The sequence below is a fragment of the Ascaphus truei genome, chromosome 16, assembly GCF_040206685.1.
Source record: "Ascaphus truei isolate aAscTru1 chromosome 16, aAscTru1.hap1, whole genome shotgun sequence".
NCBI lineage: Eukaryota > Metazoa > Chordata > Amphibia > Anura > Ascaphidae > Ascaphus > Ascaphus truei.
The window spans coordinates 50,686,668-50,699,347 of NC_134498.1; the positions used below are offsets into that span (position 1 = coordinate 50,686,668).

Sequence of the window (12,680 nt, forward strand, 5' to 3'; positions counted from 1 at the left end):
GGCAGTGTGACACTAGGATGTGTGAGGGGGCAGTGTGACACTAGGATGTGTGAGGGGGCAGTGTGACACTAGGATGTGTGAGGGGGCAGTGTGACACTAGGATGTGTGAGGGGGCAGTGTGACACTAGGATGTGTGAGGGGGCAGTGTGACACTAGGATGTGTGAGGGGGCAGTGTGACACTAGGATGTGTGAGGGGGAAGTATGAAACTAGGATGTGTGAGGGGGCAGTGTGACACTAGGATGTGTGAGGGGGCAGTGTGACACTAGGATGTGTGAGGGGGCAGTGTGACACTAGGATGTGTGAGGGGGCAGTGTGACACTAGGATGTGTGAGGGGGCAGTGTGACACTAGGATGTGTGAGGGGGCAGGGTGACACTAGGATGTGTGAGGGGGCAGTGTGAAACTAGGATATGTTTGGGTGACAAGGTGAAACATTGGTGTTTAAGGGGTATAAGGTGACACAATGGCTTGTGATATTGGTCAGTGACACACGGTGGGATGCGGATGACACGGGTTGTGTGTGGTGGTGCACGCGTGTATTAAATCAGCACATGATCACATTGTTTCTTTCGCAGTGCAGTGCTGGTCACTACATAGGATTTAGCAGTTTCAATAACCCTGCCCCACAGAGCTTACAATCTAATTTCTAGCCCCTGAGGCAGGGGAAGATTGTGGACCATACCTACTAAGCAAAGTGAATGGGCAGTGGGGTGTCTCTTAGATGAACACGGCTTAGTAAATATAGCCTGAAGCAGGAACCTGTGCTGAAGCAGGGATATCCTAAAAACCTGACCTGTTGGGGGGCTTGAGGACTAGAGTTGAGCGCCCTGCTCTATAAGACTGTTTGTACCCAGCACCTCCCTGTATTAACATCTTTAAACGCCTGTTTTCCCCGTTGGGTCTCCTCTCTCCTGTAGGAGTCTCCCCTCTCCTGTAGGAGTCTCCCCTCTCCTGGCGGAGTCTCCTCTCTCCTGGCGGAGTCTCCTCTCTCCTGGCGGAGTCTCCTCTCTCCTGGCGGAGTCTCCTCTCTCCTGGCGGAGTCTCCCCTCTCCTGGCGGAGTCTCTTCTCTCCTGGCGGAGTCTCCTCTCTCCTGGCGGAGTCTCCTCTCTCCTGGCGGAGTCTCCTCTCTCCTGTAGGAGTCTCCCCTCTCCTGGCGGAGTCTCCTCTCTCCTGTAGGAGTCTCCCCTCTCCTGGCGGAGTCTCCCCTCTCCTGGCGGAGTCTCCCCTCTCCTGGCGGAGTCTCCTCTCTCCTGTAGGAGTCTCCCCTCTCCTGGCGGAGTCTCCTCTCTCCTGGCGGAGTCTCCCCTCTCCTGGCGGAGTCTCCTCTCTCCTGTGGGAGTCTGCGGGATCTCTGTGTATTCGGCACCAGAGGTTTCTGCGGATTTGTGCTCCCGCTGCTTTTTATTTATGTTGCATTCTTGGAAAGATTGGAAAACTATCTTTCCTTTTTGGGTTTTTTGAGCGGCATCTTGTCTGCTTATACACTATCATTTATAATGAGTATATTATTTTAGTCATATTTTCACTCGCTTTATTTAAGACCTCATTGGTCTCTTTCACAATATTTTAAGAGCATCTTATTTTTTCTTGTGACCATATACTGTTCTATACTGTACGTGCCTAAACGCGGCCCCTCGATTCGCATAATACGGCTGGTCCCCCGAGAGCTGCTGGTTTGTGCGTTTCACAATTCACTTGCTATTTTGTCACTTCACATCCAGATATTTCCTGCCGGCAAACCTCAAACTTATCTTCCCCATTCTCCGCTTCCTCTTCAAGAGCTGCCGCTCCCTTCTTAATGAGACCGTCCTGTTCCAGACTCACTCATGTCCTGCACGGGGCCGGGCAGCTGCCTCGTGTCATATGCACCTGAGACCTGGATTTACTGCCCCCCGAGCCTGAGACCAGAGTGACCCACACCCGAGCCTGAGACCAGAGTGACCCACACCCGAGCCTGAGACCAGAGTGACCTGCGTCCCGAGCCTGACACCTGAGTGACCCACACCCAAGCCGGACACCTGAGTGACCTGCACCCTGAGCCTGACACCTGAGTGACCCACACCCCGAGCCTGAGACCAGAGTGACCCGCGTCCCGAGCATGACACCTGAGTGACCTGCATTACATGCCTGAGTGACCCTTAAATCGAGCCTGACATCTGCGTGACCCGCTTTCTGAGCCTGAGACCAGAGTGACCCGCGTCCCGAGCATGACACCTGAGTGACCTGCATTACATGCCTGAGTGACCCTTAAATCGAGCCTGACATCTGCGTGACCCGCATTCTGAGCCGGACACCTGAGTGACCCGCATCCTGAGACTGACACCTTAGTGACCCGCATCCTGAGCTTGACATCTGAGTGACCCTTACACCTGAGTGACACCTGAATGACCCGCATCCTGAGCCTGACACCTGAGTGACCCGCATCCTGAGACTGACACCTGAGTGACCCGCATCCTGAGCCTGACATCTGAGTGACCCTTACACCTGAGTGACACCTGAATGACCCGCATCCTAAGACTGACATCTGAGTGACCCTTACACCTGAGTGACACCTGAATGACCCGCATCCTGAGACTGACACCTGAGTGACCCGCATCCTGAGCCTGACACCTGAGTGACCCGCATCCTGAGCCTGACACCTGAGTGACCAGCGTCCTGAGCCTGACACCTGTGTGACCAGCGTCCTGAGCCTGACACCTGTGACCCGCTGGCGGACTCTTTGACATGCATCTCTGACAGATGTAAATATCACCTCTCCTGCAACTTTCTGACCCCTAACTCAGTTCCCTCTTTCCCCTTTCTGCCCCTGATCCTTCCTGCAGCCTTATGTCCCTACTTCTGTAGGTCTTTGCCCTCTGCCCTCTGCCCTTTGCCCTCTGCCCTCGCTGGAAACTCTGTCTTCTTATCTCCGATTTTTATCTGACCACTGAGTTGTTCACAGTTCTAGAAGCCGTATTGGTTCTGGACAAGAGCAGATTCCATGTAGGTTGTGATACCTTTTAGTGAACCAACAGAGTTCTTCATAAATGACATTTTGGCGAACAAAGCTTTAAAAAACCTCACAGGTTCCTCCTTCAAGTACACTTGGAGAATTAACCTACTGTATGGGGTTTGGAAGTCTTTGCACACTATAATTTCATCCGTGAAGAAGTCTAATGTGCATTTACTAAAAGGTGTTATAACTTACTGTACAATGAATCAGCTAATAACTGACATCTACTACAGGTCTCTGTCCCCTCCCACATCTCCCTGTCCTCTCGCCCGTCCTCTATATCTGTGCCCCTCCTGCATATCTCTGCCCCTCCTGTATATCTGTGCCCCTCCTGTATATCTGTGCCCCTCCTCTATATCTGTGCCCCTACTGTATATCTGTGCCCCTCCTGTATATGTCTGCCCCTCCTGTATATCTCTGCCCCTCCTGTATATCTCTGCCCCTCCTGTATATCTCTGCCCCTCCTGTATATCTGTGCCCATCCTGTATATCTGTGCCCCTCCTCTATATCTGTGCCCCTCCTGTATATCTCTGCCCCTCCTGTATATCTCTGCCCCTCCTGTATATCTCTGCCCATCCTGTATATCTGTGCCCCTCCTGTATATCGGTGCCCCTCTTGTATATATGTGCCCCTCCTGTATATCTCTGCCCCTCCTGTATATCTGTGCCCCTCCTGTATATCTGTGCCCCTCCTGTATATCTGTGCCCCTCCTGTATGTCTGTGCCCCTCCTGTATATCTCTGCCCATCCTGTATATCTGTGCTCCTCTTGTATATCTGTGCCCCTCCTGTATATCTGTGCCGCTCCTGTATATCTGTGCCCCTCCTGTATATCTGTGCCCCTCCTGTATATCTGTGCCCCTCCTGTATATCTGTGCCCCACCTGTATATCTCTGCCCCTCCTGTATATTTCTGCCCCTCTTGTATATCTCTGCCCCTCTTGTATATCTCTGCCCCTCTTGTATATCTCTGCCCCTCCTGTATATCTGTGCCCCTCCTGTATATCTTTGCCCCTCCTGTATATCTCTGTCTCTCTTGTATATCTCTGCCCCTCCTGTATATCTCTGCCCCTCCTGTATATCTCTGCCCCTCCTGTATATCTCTGTCTCTCTTGTATATCTCTGCCCCTCCTGTATATCTCTGTCTCTCTTGTATATCTCTGCCCCTCCTGTATATCTCTGTCTCTCTTGTATATCTGTGCCCATCCTGTATATCTCTGCCCCTCCTGTATATCTCTGCCCCTCCTGTATATCTCTGCCCCTCCTGTATATCTCTGCCCCTCCTGTATATCTCTGCCCCTCCTGTATATCTCTGTCTCTCTTGTATATCTGTGCCCATCCTGTATATCTCTGCCCCTCCTGTATATCTCTGCCCCTCCTGTATATCTCTGCCCCTCCTGTATATCTCTGCCCCTCCTGTATATCTCTGCCCCTCCTGTATATCTCTGCCCCTCCTGTATATCTCTGCCCCCCCTGCTCTCCTGTCCCAGACCCTCTCTCATTACAGGAAGGTAAGTTATGAGCCGTGCCCAGGAGGTAAGTGCTAATGAGAGTTCTGGACATGAGGCATAGACACAGGGAGTGACGCGAGAGAATAGAATACCGCAAAGCGTAGTGATAGGACACACATGCATGTTACACACACATGCGTGTTACACACATGCATGTTATACACGGGCATGTTACACACAGGCGACAACTTCATTTATCATTAAGAAACAGAAGGTCCACCTGAGGCTCGGAAATAAACATGTAACATGCTGGGGTTATTTACTGCAAACCTGGGACAGTGTCCGTGCCAAAGAACTGCCCGAGATTTAGCAAAGGAGAAACTCACGTTGCTTTCAATGGGATCCCTTTCTTTGGTGAATATGGCTTTGTATTTTGCACGGGCTTTGCACTACTTTTGCAGCCGGGAGACTTTAATCCCCATACAGAAGGGCTAACTCCAGTCCCCAAGGGCCACTAACAGATCAGGTTTTCAGGATATCCCTGCTTCAGCACAGGTGGTTCAATTAGTGACTACGTCAAAGACTGAGCCACTGACATATACATAGCCGAACTAACATATGGCTAATATATGAGGGGTTTAATTCTCTCTTTGCATATGTTTTATGCTAAAATGGTTTAACCGATGTGTGATAAAGCCAAATACTTGCATATAATTGGATTAATACCACCGTTTGCCTGCTTCCGTTTGCCTGTTACTTTCGGCGTGCTGTGTACCGCGTGCTGCGCCTAACTGGCTGACGTCATCAGTCAAAACGGAGGCAGGCAAACGGTTGTATTAATCCAATTATATGCAAATATTTGGCTTTATCACACATCGGTTAAACCATTTTAGCATAAAACATATGCAAAGAGAGAATTAAACCCCTCATATATTAGCCATAGCCATATGTTAGTTCGGCTATGTGTATTTAGGATGGTTATACCTGTGCATACTAGTACTACATGTACAATATAAGAACTTATTTTGGCTGATACTTACCTTGATTTGCTAGCGACAGGACATCATTTGGATGAATATTGTGTCCTCAAGCAACCAATATATGTGTGATTATTCTTACCTTGTTATATTAAGCCATATGTTCGGGTACATTTCTTCTGCTTCCTAAGTCAGGCATATGTATATGCTAACGATTACAATTTGATATTGGTGACTTAACTAGCCATAGCATATGCGGTATCCGATTAATATTTGACTGGTGTATACTGTGTATCTAATGAGGCATGCTAGAGGTTTTAATAACATTTTTATTTGTGTGTATATAGTTTTTCATATAGAAGACTTTAAATAAAATGTTATTATTTTTGTATTTACCTCCCTGGTGTTTGCATTGTATATGCAGGATTTTGATACTATAGTATCTAATTATGACTACTAGGCTGAGTGCAATTAAATGGGAATCTCTTTTGTGATCATCTCCTGATCATCTTGTTAATAGACTCTCATAGAAACCCTGACAGCCCGTACTACTGACAGCCCGAACCACGTACTACTGACAGCCCGAACCACGTACCACTGACAGCCCGAACCACGTACCACTGACAGCACGTACTAATGACAGCCCGAACCATGTACCACTGACAGCCCATACCACTGACAGCCCGAACCATGTACCATTGACAGCCCAGACCACTGAAAATTACCAAAAGGTGTTAAAAATGTTAATTCCATTTATTTAGATTACATTTTTTAAAGATTTGCATAGAAAAATTAACAAAGCATGTTAGATTATTATTATGATGCTTTTCTTAAATGCATTTTTCTTTAATTCCTTACAAAATGTAATTTTAAGATAAATTAAAGCAGCAATACACCCCTCCTTTTTTTCTTTTTTCTTATTTGAATATATAAAGCGTGTGACAATGTATAATACTACATTCTTACCTAATCTGGCAATTGTTTGGTGCTCCTGATATAAAGCAGTAAAAGTCTTGATTGTGTGACTAACATAATAGCTGCCTTTAAATTTCAATCAATCTTTCAGTCAGTGTAACTCAGCAGCTACAATGTATCCTGATATTACTAAGGTAGCATTATCTATTGTTACAGTTTGTAGCTCAAACTGCTATGAACATTGTCCACAAATGATCACAAACAGGAAAGTGTTACATTGCTCTTGCACTGCTGGGGCGGTGGGCAATGGCGAATTTAGAAAACTGCCGCCCTTAGGCACTTACCTGCTGCCACGCTCCTCCTTCAGCGCCAAATGTCGCTGTGACATCTCATGGCGTCTCATTGCCATGGCAACATCACGTAGCGGTGTCATTTGATGCCATACAACGCAACGTCATGTGATTTTGCAGCGTAATTTGGCGCTGAAGGAGGAGCATGGCACGAAGGTAAGAATGGTACAGAAGCCCCGCACTCTCCCCGGGCAATAAGCGGGGAAGAGAGTGGGGCCTCTGTATATGGGGGGAAATGGGGACATTTGCAGCACAAAAATGTTGCCACCCTAATGGGAAGTCTGCCTTAAAACTCACTAAGAATGGCACTAAATTGAATTAAAAACAAAAAAAAACCACAGTCGCTATTTAATGCTACAGAACTGATTAAAAAAAACAAAAAAAACCCATAAGATTTCACAAGTTTTGCTGCTTTAATTTAGATTTTTAAGATAATTAGCACTTTTCTGTGCAGAGGCTGTAATGGGAAATATTTCTGCTCCATCTGGTCTTGAGCTCTGCCCTTATTTGGGTGTGTGGCCCCTGATATAAAGTCAGCCGGGAGCAGCTTCCGAAGTGTGTTTTTAACTTGAGATACTACAGTGGAAATGACCCCCAGGCCCCAGTCACAGTCACACTGATCTCCTGCATTGCGCCTGTCACAGTCACACTGATCTCCTGCAGTGCGCCAGTCACAGTCACACTGATCTCCTGCATTGTGCCAGTCACAGTCACACTGATCTCATGCAGTGCGCCAGTCACAGTCACACTGATCTCCTGCACTGTGCCAGTCACAATCACACTGATCTCCTGCAGTGCGCCAGTCACAGTCACACTGATCTCCTGCAGTGCGCCTGTCACAGTCACACTGATCTCCTGCACTGTGCCAGTCACAGTCACACTGATCTCCTGCAGTGCGCCTGTCACAGTCCCACTGATCTCCTGCATTGCGCCAGTCACAGTCACACTGATCTCCTGCATTGCGCCAGTCACAGTCACACTGATCTCCTGCATTGCGCCAGTCACAGTCACACTGATCTCCTGCATTGCGCCAGTCACAGTCACACTGATCTCCTGCATTGCGCCTGTCACAGTCACACTGATCTCCTGCAGTGCGCCAGTCACAGTCACACTGATCTCCTGCAGTGCGCCAGTCACAGTCACACTGATCTCCTGCAGTGCGTCTGTCACAGTCACACTGATCTCCTGCATTGCGCCAGTCACAGTCACACTGATCTCCTGCATTGTGCCAGTCACAGTCACACTGATCTCCTGCAGTGCGCCAGTCACAGTCACACTGATCTTCTGCATTGCGCCTGTCACAGTCACACTGATCTCCTGCACTGTGCCAGTCACAGTCACACTGATCTCCTGCAGTGCGCCAGTCACAGTCACACTGATCTCCTGCAGTGCGCCTGTCACAGTCACACTGATCTCCTGCACTGTGCCAGTCACAGTCACACTGATCTCCTGCAGTGCGCCTGTCACAGTCCCACTGATCTCCTGCATTGCGCCAGTCACAGTCCCACTGATCTCCTGCAGTGTGCCTGTCACAGTCACACTGATCTCCTGCAGTGCGCCAGTCACAGTCACACTGATCTCCTGCATTGCGCCAGTCACAGTCACACTGATCTCCTGCAGTGCGCCAGTCACAGTCACATTGATCTCCTGCAGTGCGCCAGTCACAGTCACACTGATCTCCTGCAGTGCGCCAGTCACAGTCACATTGATCTCCTGCAGTGCGCCAGTCACAGTCACACTGATCTCCTGCATTGCGCCAGTCACACTGATCTCCTGCAGTGCGCCAGTCACACTGATCTCCTGCAGTGCGCCTGTCACATGGGTGTGGATTTAAGCCGCCCACTGCCAGCTGTACATATAGCAGCAATGAGTAATGTGCTGCCGGCCACACTGGCAGATAAGGGATTACACATGTAAGCATGAGATACCCACATGGTGCTGGCGGTTCACGGGGTTTCCTCTTCGGACACAGCTGTTTCCAAGCGACACTTTTTAACCCTGTAACTCCTGGAAAGACCCTCAGCACAGTGACCAACTGCCCAGGAAACAATTAGTGAGCTTTTGGGTTCCTGGATCAATTTGTGCCAGTAAAACATGATTACAGTCTGTGTGATCCACATTCCCACCATCAGCGACACTCGGAGAAGAGATCAGGGAGTGGACCAGTCTGCTGACCATGTGAATGCTGGTTCCGTCCCAGTCTCAGTGAGTGGTTCCGTCCCAGTCTCAGTGAGTGGTTCTGTCTCAGTCTCAGTGAGTGGTTCCGTCCCAGTCTCAGTGAGTGGTTCCGTCCCAGTCTCAGTGAGTGGTTCCGTCCCAGTCTCAGTGAGTGGTTCCGTCCCAGTCTCAGTGAGTGGTTCCGTCCCAGTCTCAGTGAGTGGTTCCGTCCCAGTCTCAGTGAGTGGTTCCGTCCCAGTCTCAGTGAGCGGTTCCGTCCCAGTCTCAGTGAGTGGTTCCGTCCCAGTCTCAGTGAGTGGTTCCGTCCCAGTCTCAGTGAGTGGTTCCGTCCCAGTCTCAGTGAGTGGTTCCGTCTCAGTCTCAGTGAGTGGTTCCGTCTCAGTCTCAGTGAGTGGTTCCGTCCCAGTCTCAGTGAGTGGTTCCGTCCCAGTCTCAGTGAGTGGTTCCGTCCCAGTCTCAGTGAGTGGTTCCGTCCCAGTCTCAGTGAGTGGTTCCGTCCCAGTCTCAGTGAGTGGTTCCGTCCCAGTCTCAGTGAGTGGTTCCGTCCCAGTCTCAGTGAGTGGTTCCGTCCCAGTCTCAGTGAGTGGTTCCGTCCCAGTCTCAGTGAGTGGTTCCGTCCCAGTCTCAGTGAGTGGTTCCGTCCCAGTCTCAGTGAGTGGTTCCGTCCCAGTCTCAGTGAGTGGTTCCGTCCCAGTCTCAGTGAGTGGTTCCGTCCCAGTCTCAGTGAGTGGTTCCGTCCCAGTCTCTGTGAGTGGTTCCGTCCCAGTCTCTGTGAGTGGTTCCGTCCCAGTTTCAGTGAGTGGTTCCGTCCCAGTCTCTGTGAGTGGTTCCGTCCCAGTCTCTGTGAGTGGTTCCGTCCCAGTCTCTGTGAGTGGTTCCGTCCCAGTCTCTGTGAGTGGTTCCGTCCCAGTCTCAGTGAGTGGTTCCGTCCCAGTCTCAGTGAGTGGTTCCGTCCCAGTCTCAGTGAGTGGTTCCGTCCCAGTCTCAGTGAGTGGTTCCGTCCCAGTCTCAGTGAGTGGTTCCGTCCCAGTCTCAGTGAGTGGTTCCGTCCCAGTCTCAGTGAGTGGTTCCGTCCCAGTATCAGTGAGTGGTTCCGTCCCAGTCTCAGTGAGTGGTTCCGTCCCAGTCTCAGTGAGTGGTTCCGTCCCAGTCTCAGTGAGTGGTTCCGTCCCAGTCTCAGTGAGTGGTTCCGTCCCAGTCTCAGTGAGTGGTTCCGTCCCAGTCTCAGTGAGTGGTTCCGTCCCAGTCTCAGTGAGTGGTTCCGTCCCAGTCTCAGTGAGTGGTTCCGTCCCAGTTTCAGTGAGTGGTTCCGTCCCAGTTTCAGTGAGTGGTTCCGTCCCAGTCTCAGTGAGTGGTTCCGTCCCAGTTTCAGTGAGTGGTTCCGTCCCAGTCTCAGTGAGTGGTTCCGTCCCAGTCTCAGTGAGTGGTTCCGTCCCAGTCTCAGTGAGTGGTTCCGTCCCAGTTTCAGTGAGTGGTTCCGTCCCAGTCTCAGTGAGTGGTTCCGTCCCAGTCTCAGTGAGTGGTTCCGTCCCAGTCTCAGTGAGTGGTTCCGTCCCAGTCTCAGTGAGTGGTTCCGTCCCAGTCTCAGTGAGTGATTCCGTCCCAGTCTCAGTGAGTGGTTCCGTCCCAGTCTCAGTGAGTGGTTCCGTCCCAGTCTCAGTGAGTGGTTCCGTCCCAGTCTCAGTGAGTGGTTCCGTCCCAGTCTCAGTGAGTGGTTCCGTCCCAGTCTCAGTGAGTGGTTCCGTCCCAGTCTCAGTGAGTGGTTCCGTCCCAGTCTCAGTGAGTGGTTCCGTCACAGTCTCAGTGAGTGGTTCCGTCCCAGTCTCAGTGAGTGGTTCCGTCCCAGTCTCAGTGAGTGGTTCCGTCACAGTCTCAGTGAGTGGTTCCGTCCCAGTTTCAGTGAGTGGTTCCGTCCCAGTCTCAGTGAGTGGTTCCATCCCAGTCTCAGTGAGTGGTTCCGTCCCAGTCTCAGTGAGTGGTTCCGTCCCAGTCTCAGTGAGTGGTTCCGTCCCAGTCTCAGTTAGTGGTTCCATCCCAGTATCAGTGAGTGGTTCCATCCCAGTCTCAGTGAGTGGTTCCGTCCCAGTCTCAGTGAGTGGTTCCGTCCCAGTCTCAGTGAGTGGTTCCGTCCCAGTTTCAGTGAGTGGTTCCGTCCCAGTCTCAGTGAGTGGTTCCGTCCCAGTCTCAGTGAGTGGTTCCGTCCCAGTCTCAGTGAGTGGTTCCGTCCCAGTCTCAGTGAGCTTCTCCAGGTTGTTCATTCAAACAGGTGGGAAAGTGTCACTGCATCAGACAGGATTTTATTTTTAGGGTGGGCTTATTTATCAGGGGTTCGACTTCCCCATGGCTTAGTAACTATAATGTAACAAACTAAGCTTGTGGGGTACTTCCATATGTGACTTAATGAGGATGTGGGGTTTACAGCAGACAAAGGGGACACGTAACCCACAGAGTCTGTTCTTTCTGTATGTCAGTAACTATTCCCCCACCAAATTAGATTGTAAGCTCTGCAGGAGAGGGCGCCATGATACTTACATTCTTCTCCTATTTACAAAACACTTTACCCTTGCAGCATTATATAAAAGCCATGTCCCATTACAGTTTGTTAGAACAGACTTTCCCAGAATATACTGAATGCATTGCAGTTAATTGTCGGCTTTAGTGAATATGACGTTTTCTGCGTCGAACATGAGGAGAAACCCAAAACGTTCATGCAAAGTCACTTCTATCTGCTTGTATTTTCCCTCAGGAACCTGCGACCTCTGGAAGACGCCAGATCCCAAAGTGTGGCAGATCCCAAAGTGTGGCAGATCCCAAAGTGTGACGCTCCGTGTATTTGACAAGCTGAGTTTGACACTCAGTTTCACACAGTGTCAGTTTGTCAAATACCCCAAGTGACGCTCTGACGCTCAGCCAGATCTCATCTTCATGGCAGGAATCCCCCGTGGGGCCACACCTCTCCTCCCCCACCATCAGTGCCAGGTGTATACGCAGTCATGCTATTAAATGGAACGGATTCCCCTAATTATTTAACCCCTTTAGTGCAGAGCAATGCATTGTGGGCCGCACTGACCAAGAAAATAAACTTCCACAAATGTTAATTTCTATTTTAATTAAAATCTGTCTGTCACTTGCTAACATGTATTTGGGGTACAATGATATGGAAACACTTAACCATTTAATACATGATGTGCTATTATTAAGGATTGCTTCATGATTTGATATGTTTATCAGCTATAATAACCGCTAAAAGCCCAACCAATATTTGCTTATATTTCCTGTCTTGCTGTATTTTACCATATCCTCCTATTAATCTGTCATCTATGTATCGATCATCATCTATTCTCTCTCCCTCTCCCCCTTATCATCTGTGTATTATTGTCTATTTTCTATTGTGTCCAATACAGTTTGCTGTCAATTCTAGAGAATAAAGTGTTGTTATAATAGTTATATTTAGTGATTTTTTGATAATGCATTTTTCTGCCGGCCTCAATACAAAGCGAATATTGACTTTAATCCCAGGAGGAAATTGAACGTACATATACCTTATATCTAACAGCTTGCAGCAATTTCATGCAGAAAGAGGTAACAATGTGTTGCTGTTCCTCTGATGGCAAAGGGTCCAATGCTATAACTCCATCTTATTCTTCTTTATTGCTCATTGCGATTTTGTTGGATAGTAAGGAAATATGTTTATGACAATGAACGTCTGACATTTAAAACCCTGGAGGCGGTGAGTTTGGCCATTGGCTGCATAAGGACACCCCACGTTTCTATAAACAAAAGGATTTTTCAATGGACACCTGGCCTGACCAGTATT

The 12,680-nt window shown here is 49.3% G+C and overlaps 1 long non-coding RNA gene across 1 annotated transcript; it reads left to right on the forward strand.

The window, feature by feature from the left end:
- Positions 1–1,783: 1,783 nt before the first annotated feature.
- LOC142467631 (uncharacterized) lies at positions 1,784–12,306 on the forward strand. The gene is made up of 2 exons (XR_012788445.1): positions 1,784–2,743; positions 11,610–12,306. It is a non-coding gene; the product is annotated as an uncharacterized LOC142467631 (long non-coding RNA).
- The last annotated feature ends 374 nt before the right edge of the window (positions 12,307–12,680 follow it).